Here is a 16,940-nt window from a genome sequence, read left to right on the forward strand (position 1 = left end):
GTGTCACTCCAGGGTACGCTGGTGTTTAGATAAGATATGAGGTGAATAAAAGACGGTTAGTCCGGAGGTTGACTTCACTCGAGATGCTTATAGCAAGTCATAACATTTGTCTCATGGTGATGTAGTAAATGGTTTTTGCCAGCAGGGGGCTCTTTCGAGCTACTGCTGCTCCACATAGGTTTAAAATGATGCAGTTGAAAGAAACAAGGGACTGTTTTTGCATCTAATAGACAAGAAGCACTCATGACTTGGACCATACTTCGTCTTCTGTCTGAGATTCTCAGTGTGATCTTTGCTGTGTTTTCTTCTTGCTTCCTGTCAGGGCTCATCAGAGACAGGAGACCACGCCAATCGGGGGAAGATCGTCCTGCTGAAGAAGAAGGTCGAAGAACTCGAGCAGCAGCTTGCACAAAAAGATGAGGAACTGGAAAACAAGGTACAACCTTTCAGAGTAATTTTTTTTTTCCATGCCTCATTTATTTGTGGTCTTTATGGCGTCCCAAAGAAGTCTCTGAAACTCCGTGTCAGCCTGAAGCTTTTAACATGTCCATGTTTTTCTACATCTGGCCCTAAACATGGGAGACTCCTCATTGAGTTAATCCACAGTGCCTCCCTGGGAAATATCTCAGCTGTTCTCCAACTCTGAAACTTTCTAACAGCAGTTGAAATTAAGTGTTGAATATTAAAAAACACAATGTTATATTCAAACTGCACCAGTCCAAAGAAAATTAAATATCTTGATGCAGTGGTGAATCAATGTATTAAGCTCCTTGGACAACTTGTTTCCTCTGCTGTGGAATGTATTTTTGGCGTACGACAGTCTAAGCGCTACAAATGTTTTTTTTTTTTTTGTTTTTTTTCCCCCCCATATGTGGTAAATTTCTGTTGTGGAATTGTTTACATGTGAGTTACAGAGCGACAATGAGAACTGAAGTGTTTCTAACCAGAAGCTACAATCTTGTAGAAAAAAGAGCTGGAGACGCGGCGGCAGCGAGGCGAGGAAATAGACGCCATGCTGACAGAGCGGGACAAAAAGCTGGCGGAAAAGGAAGCTTATATTGTCCACCTGCAGACCGCTTTGGCCGGAGATCAGCCCGTTACACCCGCACCACCACAAACGGTAAAGTTTAAACACACACCTCCACCTCGCGTTGACCGCACTCCCAACGCTCTCTCATCCTGAGCTGCACCTCCACAGGCGGCGGAGGACGGAGGAGCGATGCAGGAGCTGCAGCTGCTGGTCCAAAGTCTGACCAAGAAGGTGGGAGAGGGAGAGGAGCGTTACAGTCTGCTGCAGGAGCAGACAGACAGCCTCAAAGAACTGCTTTCCTCGGAGAAGGAGCAGTACACCCAGAAGGAGAACATGTACAAGCAGAACGTGCGTTCCTCCACTCCCTCGTATTCAACAGTGTCTCTCTTTGTTTGTGGTGAAGACTTTATAACCGGGTGATTTGTGTTCAGATCCAGACGTTTAAAGACATCATCATCCAGAAGGACAACCAGCTGATGGAGATCAACCAGATGCACGAACAGGAGCTCTTCAAGCTCGCAGCAAAGTCTGACGCCAGTGCGGACTTAGAGCAGGTAATGGCAGCTCTGTTCAAAGCACCAGGGCGTATTTCAGCACAATCAAGGCTTTAGGATAATCAGTCAATAGCTTAGTAACAAGAAAAATAATACTGACATATATTTTTAAGTGTGGAAGGCAGCGTCTGTATCAATGATATCACTCCAGAAAGAGGAAAAATAAGAAAGTGGTATCTGTAAAGATCTGTTGATATGATGTCTGAGTGGTTTGATAATTTTTTTTCATGAATATTTCTGGTATAAGACAGATGTGTTCTGGGTGAATATCCACTGATGTGGAGCTGTTTCTGCTGTTGCTGCTGATGAAACCCAAAGTGGTGAATCACAGTGAAGGAGTCGAGTCTAAAAATACATTTGACCGGACATTTCTATTAGATGGAGAATGAAGGCGTGTCCTTGAGTGGAGCATGAGTCAGCACACAATAGACTGTTTCACATGAAGAGAAAAGGAAGAATAATCCACTGGGAAGTTTTTCTGAGACCCAAATAATCAAACTAGAATATGTGAAAGCTTGTTTCTGATTTCTTCTGTATTTTTATAGGAGATAATACACATTTAATTTGATTTACACATAACATACAGTCTTGCAATCTTACACCGTAGCCACTTGACTGTATGTAGCTGAATAAAATGTTGTTGATATTTAATGTGAGTGTGATTTACTCTTCCATCTTGTCATATTCTTTTCCTCCAGCTTCTGAAGGCTCTGAAGCAGAAGCTCCATGAGAAGGAGGAGGTGCTGCGCGGTAAAACCCAGGTCATCGATGTCCTGCAGGGAGAGGTGGACAGCAGAGACGAGCAGATAAAGGTCAGCAAGCACTTCCTGTAGCTTTCATTTTTACAGTTTAAGCATTCCTATCACATCGGTGAATGTCAAGTTGCATTCTTGATTTTTAATTGGATCAGTGCAAAGTACAGCATCGTCATCTTGTGGCCATTGATAATGAAAGAGTGGATAAAAAAACAAGTCTTCAGGATTGAGTTTAACCAGCAGTGGGGGAAAAAAGCAAACATCTGTTTTTGAGTAGATCAGTTACTGTTGGCAGAAGCAAATCTGATAAGCATGACGATCACAGTCACATGACCGGAACCTATCTATATCTGTTGCTAACCCGAACCCTCCGAACGCAGGAGCTGGCAGAGCGTCTCCGTCGGCTACAAGTGGAACGAGAGAGCCTGGAGTCCAAAATGGAGGCAGAGAAACACGTGATGAGAGCACAGCTCCGCGACCTGATGGAGAAGCAGCAGGCCGAGGTGAAGCGCATCACCGAGCAGCACCAGGTCCTGATGGAGCAGACCCGGCAGGACCTGCTGGGGCAGCTGGAGGAGCTGAGGAGATCTGCAGCAGGAGCAGCAGGAGCTGGAGTCGTTCCAGAGGAGGACTCTGGGAACAGAAACCTGCCTGCTGATCAGAGCTCCATGCAGAGGATCGCTGAACTGGAAGGTTGGTTCTTTTCTTTCTTTTGGTTATTTTTGTCAAAATATTGGAAGAAATCAGCAGAACTTGATTTGAATTTTCATAGCCATATTGTTTAATTTGCACTTTTCTTGCGTTTTTAGTTGAAAGCCATCCTAAATTTAATGTATATTTTCTTACCAGTGTTGTGCAAGGTACAGCAATCCAATATTTTTGGAAATTCACTTAAAGCATTGGAGGTTAATTGGATGGTTAATTCACTACTCACTGCAAATAAAAAGTACTTTGGTGCTTGATGAAGGAAAAATTATTTCCTTGTTTCATACTGTCCAATTTTCAGGCCTGTTTTAGTGAGCGCATTGCTTTTGTTTTATGGTTATTGTGAAAGTTTAGCTGATCTGTGTGGAGCTGTCTGATTCGGCTAACCTAACTACAGACTAACACTGCCTGAAAAGAATGTAATTTTATCTACATACTGATTGTTATAGTTTCCTTGATCTGCTTCGCTTTTTGCAGCTCAAGCAAAGATAAAAACGGAAGAAGCCAGTCGGTCGGAGGCCAAGTTCTTAAAGATGAAGGCTTGGTCGAAGACTCGGATCAGACAGCTGGAGGAGGAGCTGAAGAAAAGCCAGGTGAGACTTTGAAATATTATGGTGTTTAATTCCAGATAGCTCATGTTTTTATCCACATTGATTCAGTAAATATTTGGGTTTAGCTCACTTCATCAGGTTTCAGGCAGAAAAGGCTGATGTGTTGGATTTGATAGCTGTTTCCGTTTTACCCCCTTCAGGCTGGCGGCGCCCCTCCTGACCTGACCGCCCTGCGGAGCCGTGTCACAGCTCTGGAGGAGGAGAGAGAGGAAAACCTCTGGAAAGTAGAGCAGTATGAGGAGCTGCGAGCGAAAAATGGTGATCAATTCCATCAGTTGGATGAAATACGAGCAATTCATGTTGATAAATTTGGGTAAAATTCTGTAACATCGTCAGTAAAACTCATGTGAGTCTGTGGTTTTCTAGACATGCTGGAGGCGAAGCTGGTGGTTTATGAGGAGCAGCAGAGGACGCTCCAGGCCGACCTGGAGCAATTCACCAAGAGGGCTGCGTCTCAGGTCGGAGGGTCTCCTCTCTGATAGCTCCTGCTTTCTGGGTGCGTTTGTTTCAATGTGCTCACTGTGGGTGCACTCCTCCCTCCGACCGCAGGCCAGCGAGTCCGGCAGCGCCGACGACACGCAGAGCCAAGTGCTGGAGTGGCAGGAGATGGTGGCCGAGGCGGCCAGCGCCCGAGACCGGGCCAGAGAGGAGAAGGCCGCCATGGCGCTGCGCATCAGCCACATGGAGGAGGAAAGAGAGGGTAAGAGCGCAGCCGGAGGATGATGCACAGACTGCAGAATCGACGGCGGTTTCTTTTTATCCACAAATGCTCCTTCATGCACACCTAATCTGCTAAGAACTGGAACCTTCAATTTGTGTTAAAATACTGTTTAAGAAGACGTTAGTGTTTTAGAGTCGCATCATGAAAGGAGAACAGTTGAGGTAAGGTAAATTCATGTGGCAAACAATATCGAGTGATCCCTTTATTTTTTTATTTTGCATTTTAAAAAATAAGACAGCTCTTATTATTATGCTAACTATAATATCTAAATAGGATCCCTACTAATCAGGAGAGCTGGGGTGTTACATAAGAAGCAATCTGAAAAATGGCAAGATTGTGTGTTTTTGTTTAAAATATTTTTCAAAAAACACTTGTTTTTGAAGACCTTCTTGGTTCTTGAGCAATCTATTGTTTGCTGTTATTTTAAATTTTGAGGATCACTGTTCTTCATTGTCAAAATAAGATAAGATATGAGAATTAAATTGAAAATTCATGAATCGGAGAGTTGTAGTTCATCAGAAACATCCTTCATGAAACATGGTGGCAGAGGCACACATTTTGATAAAGAAAAACTTCAAGGTTGGTTTTAAATGTGCACAAATAAACCTTTTTTCTACCCAAAAGTTTAACAATAAAGGAAAATGTAGATGATTGCATTTTAGGGAATAAAAAAAATAAGGTTAGAGTAAGCAAGAGAAGCTACATTTAAAAAATATATATATATTAGAGACAGCAAAATCAAATTGTTTGGAACTGCCACTCTCAACGTTTCGAATGTAAAAATGTTAAACAAAAAAAAACACGTTTCTTGTATTTTCCTATAAATTGAGTTTATTGGCCTTAATCAGATCTGTTCATGAATATAAGCCTCCTTCATGCAAAAGCAATAACCTACCATTAACCAGCGCGTCCTCCAGCGCCTCGGCAGCAGACACAGATTCTCAGTTTGTTTCACTGTTTGTCTGCTGTTGTTCCACTCAACATTACTTTCCTTTTCTTTATTTTTTGTCCCCCACCCCCGTTTTCATTGAGGAGATTCGGTTTACTCTGTGCTGCCTCTCATCTCGTGGCCCTCCACCCATCCACCCTCCTGCCCCCCTCCAGCCCCTGCTCCAGGGATGGAGCAGCCACTCAGAACGGTTTCCCATCAGTTTTGTGCATGCAGGCTCCCCGGAACCCTCCGGTGCAGCTCCGGCTCGCTGCACTGCCCGCAGCTTCTCCGCGTCTTTGCTTCATGAAGGAGCAAGCCGCTGGCAGTGCAGAGCGCCGCTGCACTTTAGAGTCTGCCCTTTTAGTTCTCCTTTTCTTTCCCTCTCCTGTGTTAGTCCTCATTTTTCCCAGACTTTTACCGCTTCCTTTTTCTTCTGTTCCTTCCTGTGATTACTGGTGGCCTCACTCACAGTGCCCTGATCTCAAAATCATTCTAATCACACTGTTCTTGCACTAACACTTTAAAAAGACTAGCGTGTGATCGCTGTTCGAGCAAAGATTGAGATGTTTATCTGATGGTGTGAGAGATGCAATAAGACTCCTGCGACCATTTAATGTTAACGACTGTCCAATAAACGCAATGTGGCCATCGACACCACAGTAGCCCTACAGGAGGAGTGTCTGAGTTGAGGTTAAATGGTGACTTGACATTGTTTTCAGAAGTGCGGTTGAGTTTGTGTCTCTGTTAGCTTTGTGATGGACCAGATCGTAGCCCTCTGTTTACCATAGCAAACAGGAATCAGCTCCATTTCCCCCACAACGCTAACCTGCATGAACACTGTGTAGACGATAAGTGGGTTGATATACATTGCAGGAACAGTGGCGATATTTCTGTCTCTCTTGATGTTATGGGAAATACATTTGTGTGCTGCATCCAAGGAACCAACTGAGCAGTGCTAAACAAGCTTCACAGTGTGGGGAGCGACGGTGACACACTCCTGTCAGGAGTTCTGCATCCGTCTGAACTCTTTTTAAAGTTTGGTGTGTGCCGCACAGTCGAGTCAGCTGAAGCTGGATCACATCTGGTTGTAGAGTCATTTAACAGTGTGACAGCATGCTGGTGAGGAGATACTACCAGGATGTCTGAACATGGGCCACTGGCACTGAGGCACATGATAATCATGTATTCTTACAGCCTGCAAACAAAACCACGTTGCCATACGGTCCACCACAGCTGGTCTGATTTGAATATTTCTATATTCCAACAGTGAAATATGGGGATGCTGTTTGTCTGAGCAACTGTGTCCCCTTCCATGAATATGATCAGCAACCTCATTCTGCTTTATGTTCCAGTGTTGAGCTGAAATCTGCTTCACATTCATAGCAAGCTGTAGTTTAAGGTCAGAGGGAGCCATGCTTTCCAATGGAAAACCAACTTCTAGACAAAACTGGGTGAAGTATAGGTGGGACAGATGAACAGTAACACACATTTTATCACCCTGTTTTATTCTTTTTGACATTTTTTTAAAGTGACACTAAGGAACTTTTCAGCCTTAATAAAACAGTTTAATATCTTTTGTGACGATACATCGACTTACAACTAGTTGATTGACCCCTCTGTCACGGGCTGAGGGCGTCAGTATTGCTTTCACTTGGACTAAGCAGCTGTGAGGAGGGTGGTAGGAACCCTGCACACTAAAAAACTCCAAATGTGCGGACTGCTTTACTGCATGCGTCACATCATGATATAACATTGTTTAGCCACCATTAGATTCATGACCTCGTTGCTATCCATCCTTCACACAGCCACTGGAAACAAATGTAGGCGAGTTCAGTCCGACAGCATGCCACCGGGAGCAGCATTTTACGACGCCTCGCGCTAGTCCTCATGGGAACTGTAGTATTCTTTCAGGCAAAACACTACCGCTTTTGTCCACTGGCGCCGCCAAAATCAACGAAAACTGAAAGTTCCTTAGTGTTGCTTTAAATAAAAATATTTGTCTGTGTATATTTCTGTAGCAATGCTAAACTCAAGTCACAAAACTGAACACATAATATTTTTCATGCACTTGTTGCGAATGAAGTCTGACGGCCTACCTGCAGCACCTCTATGGACCATCAGGGAGGTGTGGCCCACTGGCCGAGCTAACTTGTTTGGCTCTGCTGCTCAGGTCACAGTTGCATGTTCCCTATGTGTCACGTCATTTAAAAGAGAAACAAATTAAAAGAGAGAAATGATCGACCGGTACCATTTCTTTAGTTACATTCTTGTTTAAAGTGATCAGGCTACATTTAAACATGTCTTAAATGCATTTCAGCAAAACTAACAATGAAAAAGCAAGATATGTCATCTCTTTATGGCCTTTGATGGGTATTCACTTCTTAGACTTTGGAAACTGTGTGTGTGGATGATTGTGCACTCCTGTGATTCAGTTTCTCTCAATTTCTCTTGAACGCTATCATATTAAAATGGCACCATAATACAAATGCTTTCCTTTCCAACAGAGACCGTCTTTGCTTAACCCGTGCTGACTACTGCTTAACATCCTGACCTTCCTTCTCTCTTACTTTCTGCTCCTCCTGCTCCTCCTCCACCCTCCACTGTCCCCCCCCCCCGAGCACCAAAATCAGCCTGTTGTCACAAAACAGATGGGAACATTTGTTCTAATTCGACACTGCACCCTGCTTGCATCTTCTATTTCTGAATGAAAAGTGAATTCGAGCACCGCAGGCGTTCCCTTCTGATCTGCGCCTGCCCAGTGTTTCTCAAAATAACTGTCAGCCGGCCCCCCCCCCCCCCCCCCCCCCCCCCCCCCCCCCATTGGAGAAACACTGCAGTGAAACACTGGCTTTAAAAGACTCACGAACCTGGGGCTCTCCTTTCCTCGCTCGGCCACTCCCTCTCCCCAGCTCTCACGTTTGTGTGCCGTTTCCCTTTGCTGTGCAGATTAGGTGTGCATGGCGCTGACCAGAATGTTGCTTATTGAAGTGTTTCTCAGGTCCACACACCCTTATGCAAAAACACAAAGGCCTTCTTTTCTAGAGTTTGCATAACTTTCCATTTCTTCATCCTTGAATCTCTCCCCATGCTTCTCCTGCTGTCTTCACACTCTTGTTGTCTCCACTCTCTAAACTGTTTAGAAAGTGTATCTGTGCCGTTGAAAGTCTCTCACCCCCTCCATCTCCGAACCATCTGCACCGTTTCCGCCTCCAGATCTGTTCTCGCTCTCATTCCATCTCCTTTTCTGCCATGATACTCTGTCCACCTCCCGTCCATGAGTACATCCTCAATCCGAACATTCCCCTTTCCCTGTGGCACAAAACTGATTGAGGATGACTGGTTCTTTCCTGGCTGCTCCGATCCAGCGCTGGTCACTCGGCAGCAGGAGTTGGAGGAGGAGCTGGCTCAAGCTCGGGGGTCTGGGCAGCACAGGCCCAAGAAGCTGGGATCTCCAGCCCGGCGAAGCCTGCAGGTAGGTGGACGGACTCTGTGTGTGTCACTGTCTTCACCATTAAAGGGGCTGTATCATGCTTTTTTAGCTAGTCCATCTTCTCCTATTGACGTCAACATGGGAAAACAGACCGTTTTCACGGGTACGGGAGGGGCTGCCTCGCTGAGCAGCAGAGAAATGAGGAAAGCTCAAAACACACAGGCAGGAAGGAAAAAAACGCTTTGGGGGTGTTTTCGATGAGTACATAACTATATAACAAGGTTAAAACATACAAAAAGTGAGTTTTGCATGATACAGCCCCTTTAAAAGACTGGTCAGAGGTTGTAAGTCCAATCTGTGGAAGGAATAAACTGTTATTTTTAAAATGGGTGACCTGCAAAAGGGTTTGGTGTCATTCATCCACTAATGACCCGCGAAAAGTGCTCGAGTGTTTGTATGTAAGTATATATATGAATGTAAAATCTGGAATCAGTGTATAAACAGGCAAGTAAGTCTGAAGACATCGTTGGCTTGCAGGTGATCATCGACTTTACCGGAGTCCCATTCAGGCGGTGTTGGTTTCGCCGTTGCCCTGCTGTGATCACCTTTCTCCTGCTTGCAGGAGGACTTTGAGTTTGACGGACAGGCGTCCTTCCAGGATCCGCGGAGCGCCTCGGAGAGCACGACCCCGATGGAGGGCGAGAACATGGGAGGTTGGTGGCCCGAGTACAGTACTCCTGACACAGGTGTGAGACCGGCTGGACAGTTTACACTAGCATGCACACGGCCATCTGCACATTACTTTGGGAAACCTTTTGGGTTATTTTGCTGTTTTACCATAACACTCGCCAACTTGTTTTTAATTCATGAGTGTTGGATTGTGGCTGTTGGTTGGTTGAGAATTCCTCTTCTTATTTGTTTTTTTATCCTCCTCTAACATTCAGATGTTGTGGATGTAAGACCGGGGTGATCTAATTTGGCTGGATTTACGATACTGAAGGGTTTTCCTTCTTATAAGCACTGCAGCTCAGTCCCAGTGAAACAAACTAAATTTAATCCTCCATTTCTGCTACAATTGACACAATCCCAAGAAATACACATCCATATATTGCTCATCATATTCATTATTTCGTTTTTATTTTTATCCGTTTGGACACGTGCATGCTGGTTGAGCTGGCTAGTGTTTGTCGGGATTCGTCCCCCGAATACTCTGAACTCTCGTGAGGTTCAGTGCTGTAAATGTAGGTTGACGAGATGCTCCTCATCGGTGGTAAGTTTTCTTTTTGGTTTCTTCATTAACTGCATGACCGGCTCCTTTTTTAAAATCATTCCCTCTCATCTTTTCCTGTTGCCTTGTTTCATGTTGCTTCCCTCAAAACCAAAAAATACACCAGGAATCAATCGAAGGTATTAAATGGATGTTCAAAAACTGAAAGCCATCAGTTCAGACTTGGTGTATTTTTTTGGTTTGTTTTGTGCCTTGAGTCTTGAGCTTTGGAAATGCATTTCAACAATTACAAATATCCTGTTATATATACTTCAAAAATCTTTGCATCCTGTCAGCATAGCTTTCTCCTGATTAATGAAGTCTGTTTCTGTTGATCTTAGTGGTCTGAATTGAGAAGATCCCTTAGATCATCCGTTGGCCACGCTGTAGAAATTACAGTGCATTTTGCTGCTTCAGCATCATTTAAATGGAGGTTAAGGTTGAGGTTAAACTTTAGCTGCTACTTTGACCATCAACACCAAACTAAGCTTCAAACAATCCAGTGTGCAGTGGGTGTAGAGACTTAGATAAGGATGAATTTTCAGTTTAAAAAAATAAGTAGCTTTGCAAATGAAAATTACAAGGAGTAAGTACCTAAACTAATAAGGCCTGAAATAATCCATTGTGGAATACATAGAAGTTCTTGGATGAGGTATCTGACTCAATATGAGTTGAGCTGCTCATGATATATAACTGATAAACGGCCTGTTGCCTCATTAAAAGTAGATGAGTTATTTAGCTAGTTGGTCCAAATGAAATAGTTGGGTAGTGCTTTAATACTGTCCCTCAGACAGGTTTGTCTTAATGAAATACTGTCATCATTATATGGGACAGTGTCACTTGGCAAGTTAAGTCGATGCTAAAAGCAGGTAGCTTTTGAAGATCATTTGTAAAGAGAGCAGCTCGGAAAAAGATTAGTATCTAACGTTGCAGACAGCAGCTTTCCATTTTTTATAAAGGAAAGCCGATCTTCAATTAGAGCTGCTAATTTAATTCACAGCAGTGGTGGAGAAGAGCTAATGTCAGTATTACAGATAGAGGAATGTGTTTCATGTTGCTGTCAGGAGGACCTGAGTTAGTTAAGGGTAAATGAAGGATTCCTCCTTCGGTAAACTTGAGTGAAGCAGAGCCGACCTTCACTGGGAACAACAATTTTAGAAAATGCCAATGCTAGAGCTTAATAACAGGTTCACTGTAGAGCGGAGAGAAATAGAGATATGGCAGCTCTTCAAGTTTTTCCACCTGCAATAAATCAGTAGCAAGCTCACTTTAACTTCAGTAACTGAAACTCAAGGATTGTATCACACATACAGACATAATCAACATTTAACAATACATGACCCAAAGGTTGGATTTGCTTAAAGAAATCTTTCACAGCACTGAAATATCATTATTTCTTTTCTGCTCCTGGAGAAATGTACATCTTTCAATGATTCAGGGATCATTCTGTTAAGTCCATTTAATTCCCTCTTCTCAATTAGCTTTTCATTGTGACTAACTTTATATTTGAATCATGTAACATAACATTGCCGGTATTTAAACGTCTCCCTTTTGATTCAGATGGCCTGCGGTCTCTAGTGGAGGAGCTGGAGCTGGAGAGGAACCAGCTGCAGGAGCAGATCCTGACCTGGAGGAGCGCTGCCAAGACCTGGAGGACCGGCTGCAGCTGCAGGCCCGCATCGAGGCCCTGCAGGTAATCTCAATGCACCCGACATGCTGCATTTGCGTTGTTAAACCTAGTTTGTAAAGAAGTACCTACACACTGATGAGTAACTGAGGAAAAACATGAATGAACTGGCATGTTCTTCCCCCGTCCGAAGGACTTGTAACAAACCCTTCTAACACAGGTGGCGTTTGATGTAGATGAAGATAGCAGCCATGTTGGGTCTCTCAGGTGTGTTGGGTCGCTTCATGTTGTGTGCAGGGAGACGCCCCCTCTGGTGGTGATGGCTAACGGGTGTGGTGTGCCTATTTAGACCCCGGACACTTGTTCTCTGTCACACATTTAGATCTCCCACAACTCAACCGAAAAGAAAATTATGTCTATTTGTTTCCTTCACAAGTCCTTGTACGGGTGTTCGTTGGGCGCTTTCAGAATGTATTTAATCTTTCTGATTGATTTTTGCTTTTCTGTCGTGCGAATGAGACAGAGAAGCTGCAGGCCCAACTCGCCAGCGTCAGAAGTCAACAGAGCCGAGAGGCAGAGAAGCACCAGTTGGTGGTGACCAATCTCAACGAGCAGCTCAAAGGGTGAGACGCAGATCCAGCCCCATGTTGTTGGGGGAGATTGTGTTTTGTTAGTCATGCGCAGGATCACCTGAACAGTGAACAAATTGTAAGGAGATGTGTTCAGTGGACTTTTGCTTGTTGAAACAAAACCTGTTGCAACTAAATCTTGTTATTTTGGAAGCTATTTTAAGGTGAAACATACATTTGTGGGATAATTTATTGTAGTTTCGAGTTAATAGTAAATGTTAATCCCAGATTCACACCTATAACTAGTGCTGAAGACCATTAAAATGCTTTTAGTTTGAGCTGCTCACTGCTGGATAGGGTTTTCCTACTTGGCTACTCAAAATTGATTCCCCCCCATTTTGTTGTGGTTGCTGTATTTATCTCTAGGCTGAGCGACACACAGGAATGCCTGGAAAGCTCCCTGATTGAGAAGGAGAACACGTTGGCCAAGACGTCTGAGAAACTGGAACTCATCAGCAGCCTTCGAGAGTCTCTGAGTGAAAAGGAGACTCAGTACAAAGAGCTGTCTGAGAAGTTCCTCCAGGCTGAGCACTCTGTACGTGTGGAAAACATTCCAGTTCTTAGAAAAATTTGTTTTGTTTTGATATCAGCAGAGACTAACCCGGCCTTTTCCTCTCCTTTCAGCTGGATAATGTTTCCAAGAAGTGCAGCAGCTCGGAGAAGCAATGCTCCGAGTTGAAGGCAGAAGTCTTGGATCTCACACAGAAACTGAGTGTCCTCAAAGAGAAGGTGGGCTTTCATAGATTCAAAGAGACAAATTTACGTTTTGATTTGTTTTTTTTTTCAGATTGATACCAATATTTTTCACCTTTCTAATGTAAAAAAAAAGCATTAGATTAAAAAAAAGATCTTAACACTATCTAGAATAGAGTATGAGGTTGCCATTAAGCCTAAACAATGTAATCAAAATGTTTATTAGTTAAAATTTGACTGCTTAGTCATTTCCTCTTTTTAAGAGCCTTTTTTGTCCAAAATGTTTCACCTGCTACTCAATATTTGGTGTTTTATGTGATTGAACTGACACTACATTTAGCTCTTTGCTGTTGAGTTGGACTTAACACGAGCAGTGCGGTTACTTTCTGTCTTTTTTCTTTTTTTTTGACCAAAGAACCGATTCAGTAAATGCTGAAATAGTTGTAACATCAGTGAAGTCCCAACACATGTCTCTACATGTGCAGAATAATCCTCCTTCCTGCCATTTTTGTGTTCAATTGTGTGTTTCAAAAATTAATTTGAAGTCTTTTGCCAAAAAATTAATTAAAGTATTGAGGGCAGAATAGAAAATGTATGGAAACCAATTATCAAGTGTGGAAATCCTATTTGAGACATTGATTCTCCAGCTTAACATGAAATTCTATCTGTTTTTCCAGACACTAAAACAGGAAGCCACAATTGAAACATTACAAGCTGATCTCGACCAGACGAATGAGGAACTGGACAAAATAAACTCCGCCCATTTAGAAGAACGAGCTCAACTCATTCATGACCTCCAAAGCCGCGAGCGGGAAATTGACAGTCTCAAAGATATTCTGCTGGAAAAGGACAAGGAGATAACGGCCCTCGCTGGTAACATGGCTGAGTACGCAGAGCAGGTCACTGTTCTGAAGCAGGAGATTAGACTCAAGGAGGAGAGTCTAGTCCATGTGGAAACTGCGCTGAGTAAGGCAGAGAGAGAGGCCATGTTATCAGGGACTCGCAGAGTTCAGATCAGCAGGCCCTGAACAGCAAGATAACCGAGATGGTTGGAAAGCTGAAGGACGCTGAGGAGGAACTTGCCAAGGCTAAAGAGGAGATCGAGTCCAAAGCAGCAGAGGTTAAACAGCTGATAAAGGAAGTCGAAGAAGACAAGAAGACAATTCAGGTCCTTCGAGGGGACGTCCAGAAGCAGATCACAAGTCACAATAATCATCTCTCTGAATGTGAAACTCACATAGCCTCTCTGAAGGAGCAGCTGGTGGCATCTTCCAAGAAGCTTCATGAGTCAGAAGCGCTCGTCTCGCAGCTCCAGGACAGCAGCACAAGCAACGAGAAGCTCCAGCAAGAGTTTACAACTAAAGAGCAGACGTATGAAAAAGAGCTGAAATCCTTCAAGGAAGAGCAAAACAGACTTTTGGCGCAGGTGGAGAAGTACAATGCAAAAGTTGAAACCTTGTCCAAACAGCTGGAGGAGCAAGTGCATAGCGAGGAAAAAGTCAAAAAGACGATTCAAGAGAAATTAGAAACCATAACAACACTCGAAAGCAAACTCCAAGCAAATGATGAACTGGTCAAAGAAGAGAGGCAGAAGTTTAATAATGAGTTGCAGCTGCGGAATACAGAAAACCAGAAACTGAGCAGTGAACTTCAAAGTAAATCTGAAAGTGTCTTAAAACTGAAAAGCCTTTTAAAAGGCACAAAAACAGAAAAGCAGCAGTTCGAAGAAAAGCTTAAAGGGCTGAATGAGGAGCTCGACCGACAGAAGCAGAGTGTGAAAGAACTCAATGAAAAGGCCGCCTCTGCTCTTGAACTCAATGAGAAGCTGGAGAATCAAGTGCGTGGTCTCACAGAAGAGAAAGAACGGCTTCAAGTGGAAGTGACTGAACATGTGGCTCACATATCAGAAGTTACAGCCGAGCGAGAGTCTCTGCAAACCAAAATATCTGCACTCGAAACACAACTTTCGCAACATGTTAAAGTTATCGAAGGGCTCCAAAAGGACAAAGAGGAATTGACTATCCAGACTTCTGAGTTGAATAAAGTTCTTGAGCAAAACACAAACTCCAACTCGGAGATGTTACTCATGAAAACAAATGAGTGTAGTAACCTCGGCCGGCTACTCAGGGAGAAGGAGGAAGAGGTTGCCCAACTGAATGAACAAATGCAAATTTTACAGCGTGAAGTGGCTGAAAAAGAGCAGATTGCTGTTGATCTACGAACACAACTCGAGATCCAGCAAAACCAGCAAGCACAACTTCAAGGAAACTGTGTCTCTGCTTCAAGAACAACAGTCTGGTCTGAAGTCTGGGTTGGTGGAGAAGGATGAAATGTTGAAACAGAAGCTGCAAGAGTACCAAAGCTTGCAGGATGAACTCAAAACTCAGAAAAATATTGTGTCCAAGGTGCAAACTGAGACTGAATCACTAAATGAGGAACGCTCTCAACTTGAGCAGCAACTTGTAGAGAGGGAAGAGTTGTTGAAAAACACAGCCCAAGAGCAGAAGGATGCCAACGAGACCATAAAGTCCCTGAAAGACCAGATTAATATCATGGAAGAAGGAACTAAAAAGTTGAAGTCTGAAGCAGAGCAAAGGCAGACGGAGCTGGCTGGCTTAACGAGCCACATTCAGGTGATCAGTGAGGAGAACCGCCAGCTTCATGCTTCCTGTGAATCCAGAGAGAAGGAGCTTTCAGAGCAAAGGCAGGCTGCATTTGACCTTAATGAACAGCTCAAAACAACTCTCACACAAAACTCCACTTTCAGTGTTACGATTAGCAGCCTGACAGCAGATAATCAGAGGCTACAGGAGGAATTAGCGCAGAACATGAAATCTCTTTCTGGACTCACCAAAGATAGAGATTTACTCCAAGAAAGAAATGCAGGTCTTGAAAGTCAAATACTAGACAATCAGAAAACGATACGCGGCTTGATGCAGGAAAAGGAGGAGCTTACTTTAGTATCTGATGAACTGAAAAAGGTCATCAAGGAAAGTGAACAGTCAAACTCTGCAGGTCTGTTGGAGAAGACAAACGAATGTGCTCACCTCTCTAAATTGTTGCAGCAGAAGGAAGAACAGTCCCACGATCTAGAAAACCAAGTTGATAGCTTAAAAACACAAGTTGGGCAGCTCAATACATTCTTAAGTGACAAAGAGCAAGTGGTGTCAGAGCAGTCATCACAGCTCGAGGCTCAGCAAAACCAGCTACTGCAGCTTCAGGATACCATATCTATGCTTAAGGAGCAAGGAACTGTTTTGAAGTCAGGGCTCATGGAGAAAGATGCAATGTTACAGCAAAAAGTGGAAGAATTTGCCGTTTCTCAAAATGAAGCCAGGCAGCAGCTAGACCGCATGTCAAGGATGCAGGAGGAGGTAGAATCACTCCAGCAGCATGTCAGAAACCAAACGAGAGTTAGAAAAGAAAGATGAAGCTTTCAGACAAGCAGCAGTGAGATTCAAGCCAAAAGGATGAGCTAAAGAAGCGAAATGAGTCTGTTGTGTCACTCAGCAGTCAGCTTGGGGGCATGAATGAAAATGTAGAGAAATGGAGGCTGAAATTGCCAGATTGAAGTCGTCCATTCAGCAGCTTGGACACAGAAAATCATCAGGCTGGTGCAGGAAGAGGACCAAAGAAAGGCAGAATCATCGATTTCAAAGACAACATTCCAAGCACTGAAGGAGCAGATACAAGACTGAAATCTGACTTCAGAACACAGTAACAGAGATGTCAAAAGCACAGGAACAAGTCACAACCCTCAAAGCAACAGTTGCTGACAGAGACAAGGTGCTACAAACAACATGCTCAGAGAATGAGACGGTCAATTTGGGCCATGCAGGAAAAGACGATGCCCTGCGGCAAAACGAGGACTTAATTCAGCAGCTCAAAATTAAGATCACAGAGGCAGGAACAGCAGCTTAAACAGAGAGAAGATGAAAGCGTCAGCTTACAAAGACATGTGTCAGAGCTCGAAGGGATCTGTAGGTC

General features: G+C 43.7%; 1 pseudogene; it reads left to right on the plus strand.

The window, feature by feature from the left end:
- The window catches only part of LOC115385839 (golgin subfamily B member 1-like), a 36,034-nt pseudogene that overhangs the window by 4,696 nt on the left and 14,398 nt on the right, over positions 1–16,940 (plus strand).

The sequence above is a fragment of the Salarias fasciatus genome, chromosome 1, assembly GCF_902148845.1.
Source record: "Salarias fasciatus chromosome 1, fSalaFa1.1, whole genome shotgun sequence".
Classification (NCBI taxonomy): Eukaryota; Metazoa; Chordata; class Actinopteri; order Blenniiformes; family Blenniidae; genus Salarias; species Salarias fasciatus.